This window comes from Cherax quadricarinatus, chromosome 22, assembly GCF_038502225.1.
Source record: "Cherax quadricarinatus isolate ZL_2023a chromosome 22, ASM3850222v1, whole genome shotgun sequence".
Lineage (NCBI taxonomy): Eukaryota > Metazoa > Arthropoda > Malacostraca > Decapoda > Parastacidae > Cherax > Cherax quadricarinatus.
Window position 1 is genome coordinate 23,959,539 of NC_091313.1, and position 13,535 is coordinate 23,973,073.

The window sequence follows — 13,535 nt, forward strand, 5'->3', positions numbered from 1 at the left end:
GTTGGAGTTCACGTTCAAGCCAAGATACTCTTCTACTTGACTTCCTTTGTATAGATATACTGGAAGATATTTTACACACTTGATAGCATCACCACCTGATAAGCCGAAGTTTTGCTTTTAAAATTTGTTATCATTGCTATCTGCGACCGTGTGTTATTGAGAGTGTGTTGGCTCGATTGTCTGAATATCGTAGTTGTCTTATATGGCGTGCATCTGTTTAACTAAAAACACTTGATATCGTCACCTGAAATGGAGAAGATATGTTGTCTTAAACAGCTGATATCGTTGTTACCTGCTATGTTGAGCGTGTTAGTTTAAGCTTCTGATAAGGTGAGCGTGTGTTATCAAAAAAAATCTGATATCGTTGTTGTTAACTATAATGACCGCCTGTTGCCATGAATATCTGTTATAAAGGGCGTCTGATATCACAGACGATTACTATCGAGGACGCTTTGACATCGTAAACGTAGAGATATTGTCTCTTGAAGCTGCTGTTACTCAGTATCCTTCATATATCAAATCGTGATTACCGTTAATGTAAATTATTATTATTATTATTATTATTATTATTATTATTATTATTATTATTATTATTATTATTATTATTATCAGCAGCAGCAGCAGCAGCAGCAGCAGCAGCAGCAGCAGCAGCAGCACAGGAAGTGCTAAGCCCGTATAATAATGCACTACCTGGGGAAAAAGGAATAATCAGAATTGATCCAAGGAATGAGAGGGTAGCTCCAATTCCTTGGATTTACATAGTCTAAACCATGATTTGCTAATTTATGATACCAGATATGATGTAGATATCATAGTTCTATTTGTAATGGTCCATCGAAGCTCCTTAATGCTGCTGAGAGGTTCTTGGTCCAAGGAACTTGAGCTTTCCTCTTCAGGTAACCTCCCATTTCTTAGACCTTTTGTGATCCTTTTAGGTTTAGCGCCGGCCTATCAATAATAATAATAAAAATTTTAATAGCAAAAACAACAGCAATAATAATAATAATAATAATAATAATAATAATTCAGTAATGAAATCATTGATAACGATTTATGTGTAAAGTCACCAAAGAACAGAAAATGAAGTATGCATTTTTTATGTTTAAGCGAATCATTTATACACTGAGAGGTGCATGTCTCTCATTGTATACACACTGAGAGTTAAACATAATTCCTATTGTAGAGATTAAAGCATTTTTGACTGGTGGTAAACAGGTGACATTCAAAATTATTGACCCACATGTAGTCGGCAGGCATTAAAGCCTACTAACCAACCATCGTTTGATGAATTCGGCCAGGGGACGAAGTGAGGTGTCGCTCAGTTGACCACCTAAATACCCCCCGGCTTCCAGAGATAGAACGGGGTTTGATGCACTCCATGAAAGGGCGTTGATTTATGCCCGATCACGAATGGAGTGAGATGAAGAGCCTGGGTGACTTGATTCTACTGTTACAGGTCCCATCGTGAGCCAGGTAAGTCAATCTGTGTGTTCTCTCACAATTATAACAGCTTTTTCTATATTTACAGTTTTGATTACTAATCTACTTTCCACAGTTCTGCCTGCTCTCCACCGTTTTGCTTGCTTTTCTTTTCGTAGTTTTGCCTACTCCTTTCCACAGTTAATGGTTCTGAAGTTAGCTTATGACGGTGAGCTTGGCCCTGTGATTATTACCGATTCTGTGTCATCACTTAAGGGTCTTGAGTCACATAATGACTCTGACAACATGCTCATTAAAGAAGCCAGATATACTCAGATATCCGGAAAAAGATAATTAATGTACAATTGTTATGGATTCTATCACACTGGATTACTCTTTCAGCCAAGAAAGGTACCCTGAAGAAAAGTAAATAATGAAAGTGAAAATTGTAGTAATGCAGTTCGAAGCCTGAGTAGATCTATAACCCATTATGATAACATGAAAGTAGATAAGCACGTTTATGGAGCAACTTGCAATGTGAACAGAGTGATGTTGCAGTGGCCAGACTTAGGCTTGGTTATAAGTACTTCTGGCAGTTTAGCAATCACACATATGATCATCAAACTGAATGAAAAGTATGTGGCCCACCCTATGGTCACTATCCTCAGCACAATGTTCTTAATTATTCACTTAATGAGGAATATAGAGATAGACAACATAAGAACTTGTGGGACATGTCAATATATCTTATCGATGAAAAGAAGATACGAGACACATTAAGCAAATTTCCTAAATTTGCTTGCAATAGATTAGTGAACTATACATATAAATTCAGATGTACTCCTGTAAAACTTTTTGGGGCCTAGTTCCTAGGCCTTTTGTTTATCTATATGCTCTTGAGCTACCCTCAATAAGATGGATATGGGGTACCCAATAAATTCTAAATGTTTTCATTCTGTCTACTCTTCTACTTTTCATAGTTCTGTTTGCTCTCCACGGTTCTGCTTACTTTCCACAGTTTTGGCTGCTCTCTACATTCTTGCCTACTCTCCACAGTTCCGGCTACTCCACAATTCTTCCTAATTTTCACAGTTCTGCTTACTCTCCACAGTTCTGACTACTCTCCACAGTCTTGCCTACTCTTCACAGTTCTGCCTCTACTTTCCACAGTTCTGCTTTTTTCAGATTTGTTAAGTGCGTTTACTGTATCATACCTTTTATTATATAATAAAGCTGCCTTTTATAGGTAGTAGGTTGGTAGACAGCAACCACCCAGGGAGGTACTACCGTCCTGCCAAGTGAGTGTAAAACGAAAGCCTGTGATTGTTTTACATGATGGTAGGATTGCTGATGTCTTTTGTCTGTCTCATAAATATGCAAGATTACAGGTACGTCTTGCTACTTCTACTTACACTTAGGTCACACTACACATACATGTACACATTTATTTATACACACTCATCTGAGTTTTCTTTGATTTTATCTTAATAGTTCTTGGTCTTATTAATTTTCCTTTTATATCCATGGGGAAGTGGAATAAGAATCTTTCCTCCGTAAGCCATGCGTGTTGTAAAAGTCAACTAAAATGCCGGGAACAATGGGCTAGTAACCCCTTTTCCTGTAAAGATTACTAAAAAGAATAAGAAGAAGAAAATTGTCAAGGTGGGAAGTCTGAATGTGCGTGGATGTTGTGCAGATGATAAGAAAGAGATGATTGTGGATGTTATGAATGAGAAGAAGCTGGATGTCCTGGCTTTAAGTGAAACAAAGCTGAAGGGGGTGGGAGAGTTTCAGTGGAGAGGAATAAATGGGATTAGGTCAGGGGTTTCAAATAGAGTTAGAGCTAAAGAAGGAGTAGCAATAATGTTGAAGGATAAGCTATGGCAGGAAAAGAGGGACTATAAATGTATTAATTCAAGGATTATATGGAGTAAAATTAAGATTGGATGTGAAAAGTGGGTTATAATAAGTGTGTATGCACCTGGAGAAGAGAGAAGTGTAGAGGAGAGAGAGAGATTTTGGGAAATGTTGAGTGAATGCGTGGGGAGTTTTGAATCAAGTGTGAGAGTAATGGTGGTTGGGGATTTCAATGCTAAAGTGGGTAAAAATGTTATGGAGGGAGTAGTAGGTAAATTTGGGGTGCCAGGGGTAAATGTAAATGGGGAGCCTTTAATTGAGCTATGTGTAGAAAGAAATTTGGTAATAAGTAATACATATTTTATGAAAAAGAGGATAAATAAATATACAAGGTATGATGTAGCACGTAATGAAAGTAGTTTATTAGATTATGTATTGGTGGATAAAAGGTTGATGGGTAGGCTCCAGGATGTACATGTTTATAGAGGGGCAACTGATATATCGGATCATTATTTAGTTGTAGCTACAGTTAGAGTAAGAGGTAGATGGGAAAAGAGGAAGGTGGCAACAACAAGTAAGAGGGAGGTGAAAGTGTATAAACTAAGGGAGGAGGAAGTTCGGGTGAGATATAAGCGACTATTGGCAGAAAGGTGGGCTAGTGCAAAGATGAGTAGTGGGGGGGTTGAAGAAGGTTGGAATAGTTTTAAAAATGCAGTATTAGAATGTGGGGCAGAAGTTTGTGGTTATAGGAGGGTGGGGGCAGGAGCAAAGAGGAGTGATTGGTGGAATGATGAAGTAAAGGGTGTGATAAAAGAGAAAAAGGTAGCTTATGAGAGGTTTTTACAAATCAGAAGTGTTATAAAAAGAGCAGAGTATATGGAGAGTAAAAGAAAGGTAAAGAGAGTGGTGAGAGAGTGCAAAAGGAGAGCAGATGATAGAGTGGGAGAGGCACTGTCAAGAAATTTTAATGAAAATAAGAAAAAATTTTGGAGTGAGTTAAACAAGTTAAGAAAGCCTAGGGAAAATATGGATTTGTCAGTTAAAAACAGAGTAGGGGAGTTAGTAGAGGGGGAGATGGAGGTATTAGGTAGATGGCGAGAATATTTTGAGGAACTTTTAAATGTTAAGGAAGAAACAGAGGCAGTAATTTCATGCACTGGGCAGGGAGGTATACCATCTTTTAGGAGTGAAGAAGAGAAGAATGTAAGTGTGGGGGAGGTACGTGAGGCATTACGTAAAATGAAAGGGGGTAAAGCAGCTGGAACTGATGGGATCATGACAGAAATGTTAAAAGCAGGGGGGGATATAGTGTTGGAGTGGTTGGTACTTCTGTTTAATAAATGTATGAAAGAGGGGAAGGTACCTAGGGATTGGCGGAGAGCATGTATAGTCCCTTTATATAAAGGGAAAGGGGACAAAAGAGACTGTAAAAATTATAGAGGAATAAGCTTACTGAGTATACCAGGAAAAGTGTACGGTAGGGTTATAATTGAAAGAATTAGAGGTAAGACAGAATGGAGGATTGCGGATGAGCAAGGAGGTTTCAGAGTGGGTAGGGGATGTGTAGATCAAGTGTTTACATTGAAGCATATATGTGAACAGTATTTAGATAAAGGTAGGGAAGTTTTTATTGCATTTATGGATTTAGAAAAGGCATATGATAGAGTGGATAGAGGAGCAATGTGGCAGATGTTGCAAGTATATGGAATAGGTGGTAAGTTATTAAATACTGTAAAGAGTTTTTATGAGGAGAGTGAGGCTCAGGTTAGGGTGTGTAGAAGAGAGGGAGACTACTTTTCGGTAAAAGTAGGTCTTAGACAGGGATGTGTAATGTCACCATGGTTGTTTAATATATTTATAGATGGGGTTGTAAAGGAAGTAAATGCTAGGGTGTTCAGGAGAGGGGTGGGATTAAATTTTGGGGAATCAAATTCAAAATGGGAATTGACACAGTTACTTTTTGCTGATGATACTGTGCTTATGGGAGATTCTAAAGAAAAATTGCAAAGGTTAGTGGATGAGTTTGGGAATGTGTGTAAAGGTAGAAAGTTGAAAGTGAACATAGAAAAGAGTAAGGTGATGAGGGTGTCAAATGATTTAGATAAAGAAAAATTGGATATCAAATTGGGGAGGAGGAGTATGGAAGAAGTGAATGTTTTCAGATACTTGGGAGTTGACGTGTCGGCGGATGGATTTATGAAGGATGAGGTTAATCATAGAATTGATGAGGGAAAAAAGGTGAGTGGTGCGTTGAGGTATATGTGGAGTCAAAAAACGTTATCTATGGAGGCAAAGAAGGGAATGTATGAAAGTATAGTAGTACCAACACTCTTATATGGGTGTGAAGCTTGGATGGTAAATGCAGCAGCGAGGAGACGGTTGGAGGCAGTGGAGATGTCCTGTTTAAGGGCAATGTGTGGTGTAAATATTATGCAGAAAATTCGGAGTGTGGAAATTAGGAAAGGTGTGGAGTTAATAAAAGTATTAGTCAGAGGGCAGAAGAGGGGTTGTTGAGGTGGTTTGGTCATTTAGAGAGAATGGATCAAAGTAGAATGACATGGAAAGTATATAAATCTATAGGGGAAGGAAGGCGGGGTAGGGGTCGTCCTCGAAAGGGTTGGAGAGAGGGGGTAAAGGAGGTTTTGTGGGCAAGGGGCTTGGACTTCCAGCAAGCGTGCGTGAGCGTGTTAGATAGGAGTGAATGGAGACGAATGGTACTTGGGACCTGACGATCTGTTGGAGTGTGAGCAGGGTAATATTTAGTGAAGGGATTCAGGGAAACCGGTTATTTTCATATAGTCGAACTTGAGTCCTGGAAATGGGAAGTACAATGCCTGCACTTTAAAGGAGGGGTTTGGGATATTGGCAGTTTGGAGGGATATGTTGTGTGTCTTTATATGTGTATGCTTCTGGACTGTTGTATTCTGAGCACCTCTGCAAAAACAGTGATAATGTGCGAGTGTGGTGAAAGTGTTGAATGTTACTTTTCTCAATTCTTTAAGAAAGTAGTAAAAACGTCCAGTATTTGTATAATAACTTTACGGTTCTCATACTGGTTGGTTAGAAAAGCAAAGAGAGGAAAATAAGCCAGTATATTCGAACAACTGTGTCCACAGCCGTGGCAGTGTTTGCCAAGGCTGTGGATACAGTTATTCGAATACTAGAATCTTAATAATAATAATAATAATAAATTATTATTATGCTCCTTATTTCTAAAAAAAATACGAGTGTTGAAGAGAGATTTCTGTGTTGAAAAAAATAAAGTGCATTCTACGATTTCGTTAACTACATTCTCCAAAACAAAACCTTACTTGACAACATTCTAATAAGATGTTCAACTTACTGAACGGATATTTTGCTTGCATGTTACGTAATCATCTTGCATGTTATGATGTTGATCTTCTATGTTAAAAGTTCGATGAATTATTATTATTATTATAATAAAAAAGAAGCGCTAAGCCACAAGGACTATACAGCAAAAGTTCGATGAAGATTCAAAAGCAGCCTAATGCAATCCTTTGTCGAGAACGTTTCGTATTTTATGTCACTTCTCTCCATGTTAAAAGCTCACATTTTAGGTTTAATGCTCATGTTGTATGTTGAACATTTACCTCGTATGTTAATGCTCACACTGTATGCGTAATATGCAGCATTAGAAGAATAAAATTTATACACATTATATCAGGCTGATACAGTTTATACACAGTATATCTGGCTGTTACAATTTATTTACCGTATATCTGGCTGTTACAATTTATTCACAGTATATCTGACTTACAATTTATGCACCTTATATTTAGCAGCTGTTACAAATTATACACCATATATCGGGCTGCTGTTCGAATTTGTGCACCGTATATCTGGCAGCTGTTACAGTATACAGCGTCAATTCCTCCACTCAAATACCCTTCAATTATTCCTTTTGCACTCCATTTAACCCATATACCGTCCACTTACTCTAAATGTCCTCCGACTGTTCCATATGCCTTTTACGCACTTTAAAAATCCCTTCATTTACTCCAAAATCCCTCCATATGAACTGTATGTCTTTCAGTTACTCCATATACATTCAAATTACTCCAGATGCCTTTGACTAACTCCAAAGGCTCTCAATGACTTCAAATGGCCTAAACTTATTCTAAATACCTCCACTTACCCCAAATGCCTTTCATTTCAATCAGACACACTCCCCCCTTTTCTAAATGTATTTTATTCCCTTTAAATGCCCTCAAGTCTACCTTTCTGTAATTCCCCACATTCTCCCACAAGACACACACATGTATCTCTCTTTAAAATATTCTCACGCCTCCCAGTGCATTGCTTTACTCGCACCACGAGCCACACCGAACGTAAGGGAAATGACTCACGAGGGTAGCAAAACGAAAGGTCATCCTGTGTAGTTAGCATGACTCTCTGTATAGATAGCATGAATGTCTGTGTAATTAGCATGAATGTCTGTGTAATTAGCATGAATGTATGTGTAATTAGCATGAATGTCTGTGTAATTAGCATGAATGTCATGCTAACTGCACATGGGTATATATATTATGTATTATCCAGCGTCTACTTTGAAACGTTTTCTGCCTTCAGAATGTATAATGCTCTTTTGGGTCATATTGGATTAGTTCAGGTAAAATTAGAGTAGGTTATGTGAGATTAGATTACTTTAGAGTAATTTAGTTTAGATTAGGCTACGCTAGTTTTGGGTAGGCTAAGCTAGGGTAGGTACAGCATTGTTAGGATAGGTTAGGCTAGATTAGCTTAGGTTACATAGACCTATTAAAATATACCTTTAGCAGCAAATGAGCAGATGAATAAAAGAGCAGGCACTGCACGTCTGGCAGCGCAATGTCTCAGTAAAAATGTGAAACGTTAAAACTCCGAACGATTCTTCAGCGTTTACACGGCAGAGACACTGGAACATTATCTGCCAGTCATTCCCGTTCATAGACCCGGATTCACTTCCAAAGATCAGGTCAACCCGTTCAAGACTCTTGATTCACAGCCACAGATCCAGTTACTTAGTTCTTGAATCCGGATTCATTATCACAAGCCCAGTCACTCAGTTCCTGACAACAGATTCTCTACCACAGACCCAGGGAGATACCAAGGCTGAATATTTGTCTCGTGAAGCGGTATATTTGTGTTCTTGGAACTCGACCCGGATATAGTAACGGCATATGTTTCAAGCTGGTTAGTTTGAGCTGGCCAGTTTAAAGCAAACAAAATCAGCTTATTCCAACCGGAACCATTGAGAATGGTATATTTTTGAATGATGAAGAATTAGACACATGTACAACATCTTGGTATCTCTATTGAAGATGTTTCGCCATCCAGTGACGTTATCAATACAAATTCTAGGACATAATTTGAAGACAGTAGAGCTATATACAAAAGACGAGGTAATCAGTCCCTCAGCCTCTAGCCGGTATTGTATGCCACACATGTGCATATCTTTCAATGTGTATATTTGAAGAGTCATGTATTTTTCTGTGTACATACCTCGAAAGGTGTATATCTCTCGGTGTATATATTCCGTGATCTTAATCTATTCCCTAAAGTATTTCTGTGTATTTCTGAGGCTGTGCAGAGGATTTACAGCCCTCCCCCCCCCCATCACCATCTCGTCCTCCAGGGCGGTCAGTTGGTCCCTCAGGGACCAGGAGAAAACAGTAACAGAGTCAGTTTTGGTTAGGAAAAAAGGTCAAATTCTGTAACTTTTTTTTCTGTGACTATTTTTTCCTGGATCAGGTCTCAGACTTAACACACACTCACGTAATCCAGGTCTGTGACTTTCTCTCACACTTTGTTCGGGCTCTGATTTTGAAATTAGAATTTGCTTGTATGCTTTGTTTTAAACTATGCTTTTATCTGACTTTGAATTAGAATTTGACCTTGACACTATTTGTTCCATTTCTCCCCTCTTCCTCCTCCTCTCTTTCTCCGAAGAAAGTCATGCCAGCTTTCTCTCTGCTGGGTTGATGGGTGGTTGGGAGGTGGGTGGTGGTGGGTAAGTAGTAAGTAGGTGGTGGGCAGTGTGAATGGGCCAGAAGGATGGCAGGCAAGGTGGGTGGTGGGTCAGTTGGGTGGTGTGTTGGTGGTAGGTGGGTTGGTGAGACGGGAGGGTGGTGTATAGGTGGGTGGCGGGCCACGTGGGTGGTGGGTAAGTTGGGTGGTGTGTAGGTGGTCGGTGGGCTGGTGAGTAATGGTTTAAGTGTGCCTCGGGAGATGAATGACGTAACAGGTAAGATATGTTTGTTGACATAGATGTGGCAACAACATAGAAGTGGCACCATTGCTAACAGGCACTATCTTAGCCATCCATTTCGGTAGCCATAGTAACAACTCGACATATTTCCCACTCGCCAGATATTATTATTATTATTATTATTATTATTATTATTATTATTATTATTATTATTATTATTATTATTATTATTATTATTATTATCATGATTATTATTATTATTACTTTATTATCATCATCATGGGGAGACCCTTAAACCTGGATGGGTTACTCAGCCGATCACATGTGAAATTTAAATAGCTATGTGTCCCCACACGAGGCCTGTTTGAAGCATAACATTGTTTCGTATAAGTAAATTGAACATTTTCTTATTACAAGTTTAACTTTACCGTATGTTTGACTCTGAGCGGAATTACTATAATTCAATATTGAGCACACAAATATTGAATACATTTATTATACATACAGTGTGAGGAACGTCACTTAAAACATTAGCACAACACTGTGGAGACGAGTAGTGAGAAGCTATTGTTTTATGCGATGTATCAGAACGTTTGCAAGATCAAGACCACATTCCCTGAGTGCCAGACAAGTGGAAAATGGCTAATGTAATACCTATTTACAAGGCAGGTGACAGGTCCTTAGCTTCGAACTATAGACCTATAAGCTTTACTTCCATAGTGTGAAAATTTATATAATCAATAATTGCCAAGGCAATTCGTAGCCATCTTGAAAGGTATAAATTGATTAATGAATCTAACACGGTTTTACAAAGGGGCGTTCCTGTCTTACGAATTTACTAGCTTTTTTCACTTAGGTATTTGAGGAGGTAGATCATGGAATTGAATATGATATTGTGTATATGGACTTCAGTAAGGCTTTTGATAGAGTTTCACATCAGAGGCTATTGAGGAAACTTAAGGCACACTGAATAGGAGGAAAAAAAATTTCCTGGGTAGAGGCATGTTTGACAAATAGGCAGCAGAGAGTTTGCATAAATGGGGAGAAATCAGAATGGGGGTACATCACAAGCGGTGTTCCACAGGGGTCAGTGTTGGGCCCGTTGTTGTTCGCAGTTGACATAAACGACATAGATGAGGGAATAAATAGCGACATAAGCAAATTTGCTGATGACACCAAAACAGGCCGTCCAATTCATTTTAATGATGACATTAGTGCACTCCAAAAATGATTTGAATAAACTGCATCTGCCAAAAGTGGCAGATGCAGTTTAATATAGACAAATGCAAAGTTCTAAATATTGGATAAGACAATAACCATGACACATTTATATTATTAAATAATGTACATCTTAATATTACTGATTGTGAAAAGGATTTAGGAGTTCTGGTTAGCAGTAATCTGAAACCAAGACAACAGTGCATAAGTGTTCGCAATAAAGCTAACAGAATCCTTGGCTTCATATCAAGAAGCATTAATAATAGAAGTCCTTAGGTTGTTCTTCAGCTCTATATATCTTTGGTTAGGCCTCATTTAGATTATGCTGCACATTTCTGGTCACCGTATTACAGAATGCATATAAATGCATTGGAAAACGTGGTATAACCTTGGTAATAAATACCGACAAGTTAGTTTAGAAAGACACGTAAGCAAACACTAAGACATATTTATTAGAAGAGAAGTTCCTCACTGCCGGGAGATCTGCACAGGAGGATGTCGAGGAAAGGAAGTTTGCTATCTTTTTCGAGTTCAAGTGTAAACTTTATTGATGATTCGGTTGCATTGATCTTGTTGAGAAGGGCCTGGATATTGAGACGTCTCGGATAGAACACCAATATATCATCAACATATCTTAGCCAGGTCACGGTGTTGGGAAGGAGGCTGCTGAATTTCTCTGTCTCTAGGTTTTCCATGAAGAGGTTGGTAAGCACAGCGCTGAGCGGGCTGCCCATTGCCATGCCAAAGTACTGTATCAGAGAAAGCGCCGATGAACTGCGACACGCTCAGGAGGAGGCCTCATTACGTGCCGCTCAGATTCGTGCTTCACTTCCCACTCCTGACAGAAGAACGGCAGAATATATACTCAGCCAAACTACCACTGCCAACATCCTACAAAAATTGAAGCTGTCACGAAAACTACAAGATCTGTGCTCCTACAGCAAATGGAGCGAAATGGGACAACCAGAAATCATAAATAACTTATCTTCCTATACACTAACCGTCACCGAGACAGAAGCCCTCAGCCTAGGGCTCAAGTTTACTACTGGCATTAACAAGAAACATCATCTGGTGGATATGGTAACCTAGAACCAACCTTTCGGAGACTCTGAGTTTCAAAAAGGCTTTGTTCAAGGAATTATCACTGCTGCAGATACTGAGCCTTCAAGACCGGTCATTCCCAGAAGATACATCCAAGTACTTAGGGATTGGCTAACAGCGATGATATCATCATTATAACCGCTGACAAAGGAGGAGGTGTGGTGTTACTCGACACTGTTGACTACAACAGTAAAGATTTAAATCTTCTCAGTGATGCCAACACATACCAACCTGTATTAGAATCAGTGTTACTTCAAAGCACCCAAACTTTTCTTCAAAAGGCTCTTAGCATCTTACGAAAATCAGAACAAGGCAAGAAATTACTTAAACTTTTACCAGGTCAGCGGAAAACAGCACACCTGTATGGCCTTCCTAAGACACATAAGCCTGGCATCCCACTACGTCCTATCACTTCGGGCATAGGGAGTGCACCACACAGACTAGCCGGCCACCTTGCCAAATACATTTCAGCGCTTCTGAGCACCATCAGTCAAGCCCACCTCAAACACTCAAGTGACCTTCTCTCTCGAATTTCCAACCTGAATGTTAAAAACAAAAGCATGGCTTCCTTCGATGTCACAGCCCTCTTTACCAACGATCCTACTGACGCTGCAATAAACATTCTGAAACAGAGGCTAATTGAAAACCACGACCTCCCTTTATCTTTTCTAGATTTCATCAGTCTAGTGGATCAACTTCTTCAAGTATCAGGACAACTGTTACAAACAGTGCTTTGGGATGGCAATGGGCAGCCCGCTCAGTGCTGTGCTTACCAACCTCTTCATGGAAAACCTAGAGACAGAGAAATTCGGCACCCTCATTCCCAACACCGTTACCTGGCTAAGATACGTTGATGATATATTGGTTTTCTATCTGAGACGTCTCAATATCCAGGCCCTTATCAACAAGATCAATGCAACCGAACCATCAATAAAGTTTACACTTGAACTCGAAAAGATAGCAAACTTCCTTTCCTCGACGTCCTCCTGTGCAGATCTCCCGGCAGTGAGAAACTTCTCTTCAAAGTGTATAGAAAACCTAACAACAAGGACGATCTTATACACTTTTATTCACACCAAGATACCCGCACTAAAAGAGGAGTCCTCATTGGCTTCTTCTCGAGAGCTCTTCGCATCTCCAGCCCTTGTTTTCTTGAAGAATGTATGTACATAACACAAGATTTTACACGTCTTCAGCTTTCATCTTTCTTCATCCGAGATTGCAGACTCAAGGCACAAGCTATCCTCAGCAAACCGCCCATGGAACAGCCCCCTAAGCAGTTCATAGTGCTCCCATGTGGTGATGTTGCCACGAATACTCGCCGGGCACTTGCTAAAGTAACATCAACGTTTCCACCATAAACACATCATCTATCAAATACCTCACTACGAAACTTAGCCCCACACCTCTAACATCTACAGCAGGCGTCTACACCATCCCCTGTGGATTCTGTCCCAAGAAATATGTAGGTGAGACAGGCAGCGATCTTGCGGTCCGCCAGAACGAGCATCGAAGTGCCTGTAAGGTACGCCTGTGTCCTCAGAAACTCCACGAGACATTTGATGAACTGGGGTGAGGCACAACTCGTTCTCACCGAACCAGACCTCAGACCCTGACGGTGTCTAGAAGCCTCGCTAATCGCCGTTACCGACACAATAGAACGTAACACTGGAAACCACAAAATTTCTAAAACATTAGCATACATGATACTCAAGCAGGCTAAGCACCACCA

The 13,535-nt window shown here is 39.7% G+C and overlaps 1 protein-coding gene across 1 annotated transcript in view; it reads left to right on the forward strand.

Annotated features, from left to right (window-relative positions):
• The first annotated feature begins 1,209 nt into the window (after positions 1–1,209).
• Positions 1,210–13,535, forward strand: part of LOC128689868 (serine protease 42) — a 204,539-nt gene continuing 192,213 nt past the window's right edge. Inside the window, exon 1 of the mRNA XM_070087554.1 lies at positions 1,210–1,473. The gene's annotated coding sequence lies outside the window, so the exon portion shown is untranslated. The remainder of the gene's footprint in view (positions 1,474–13,535) is intronic.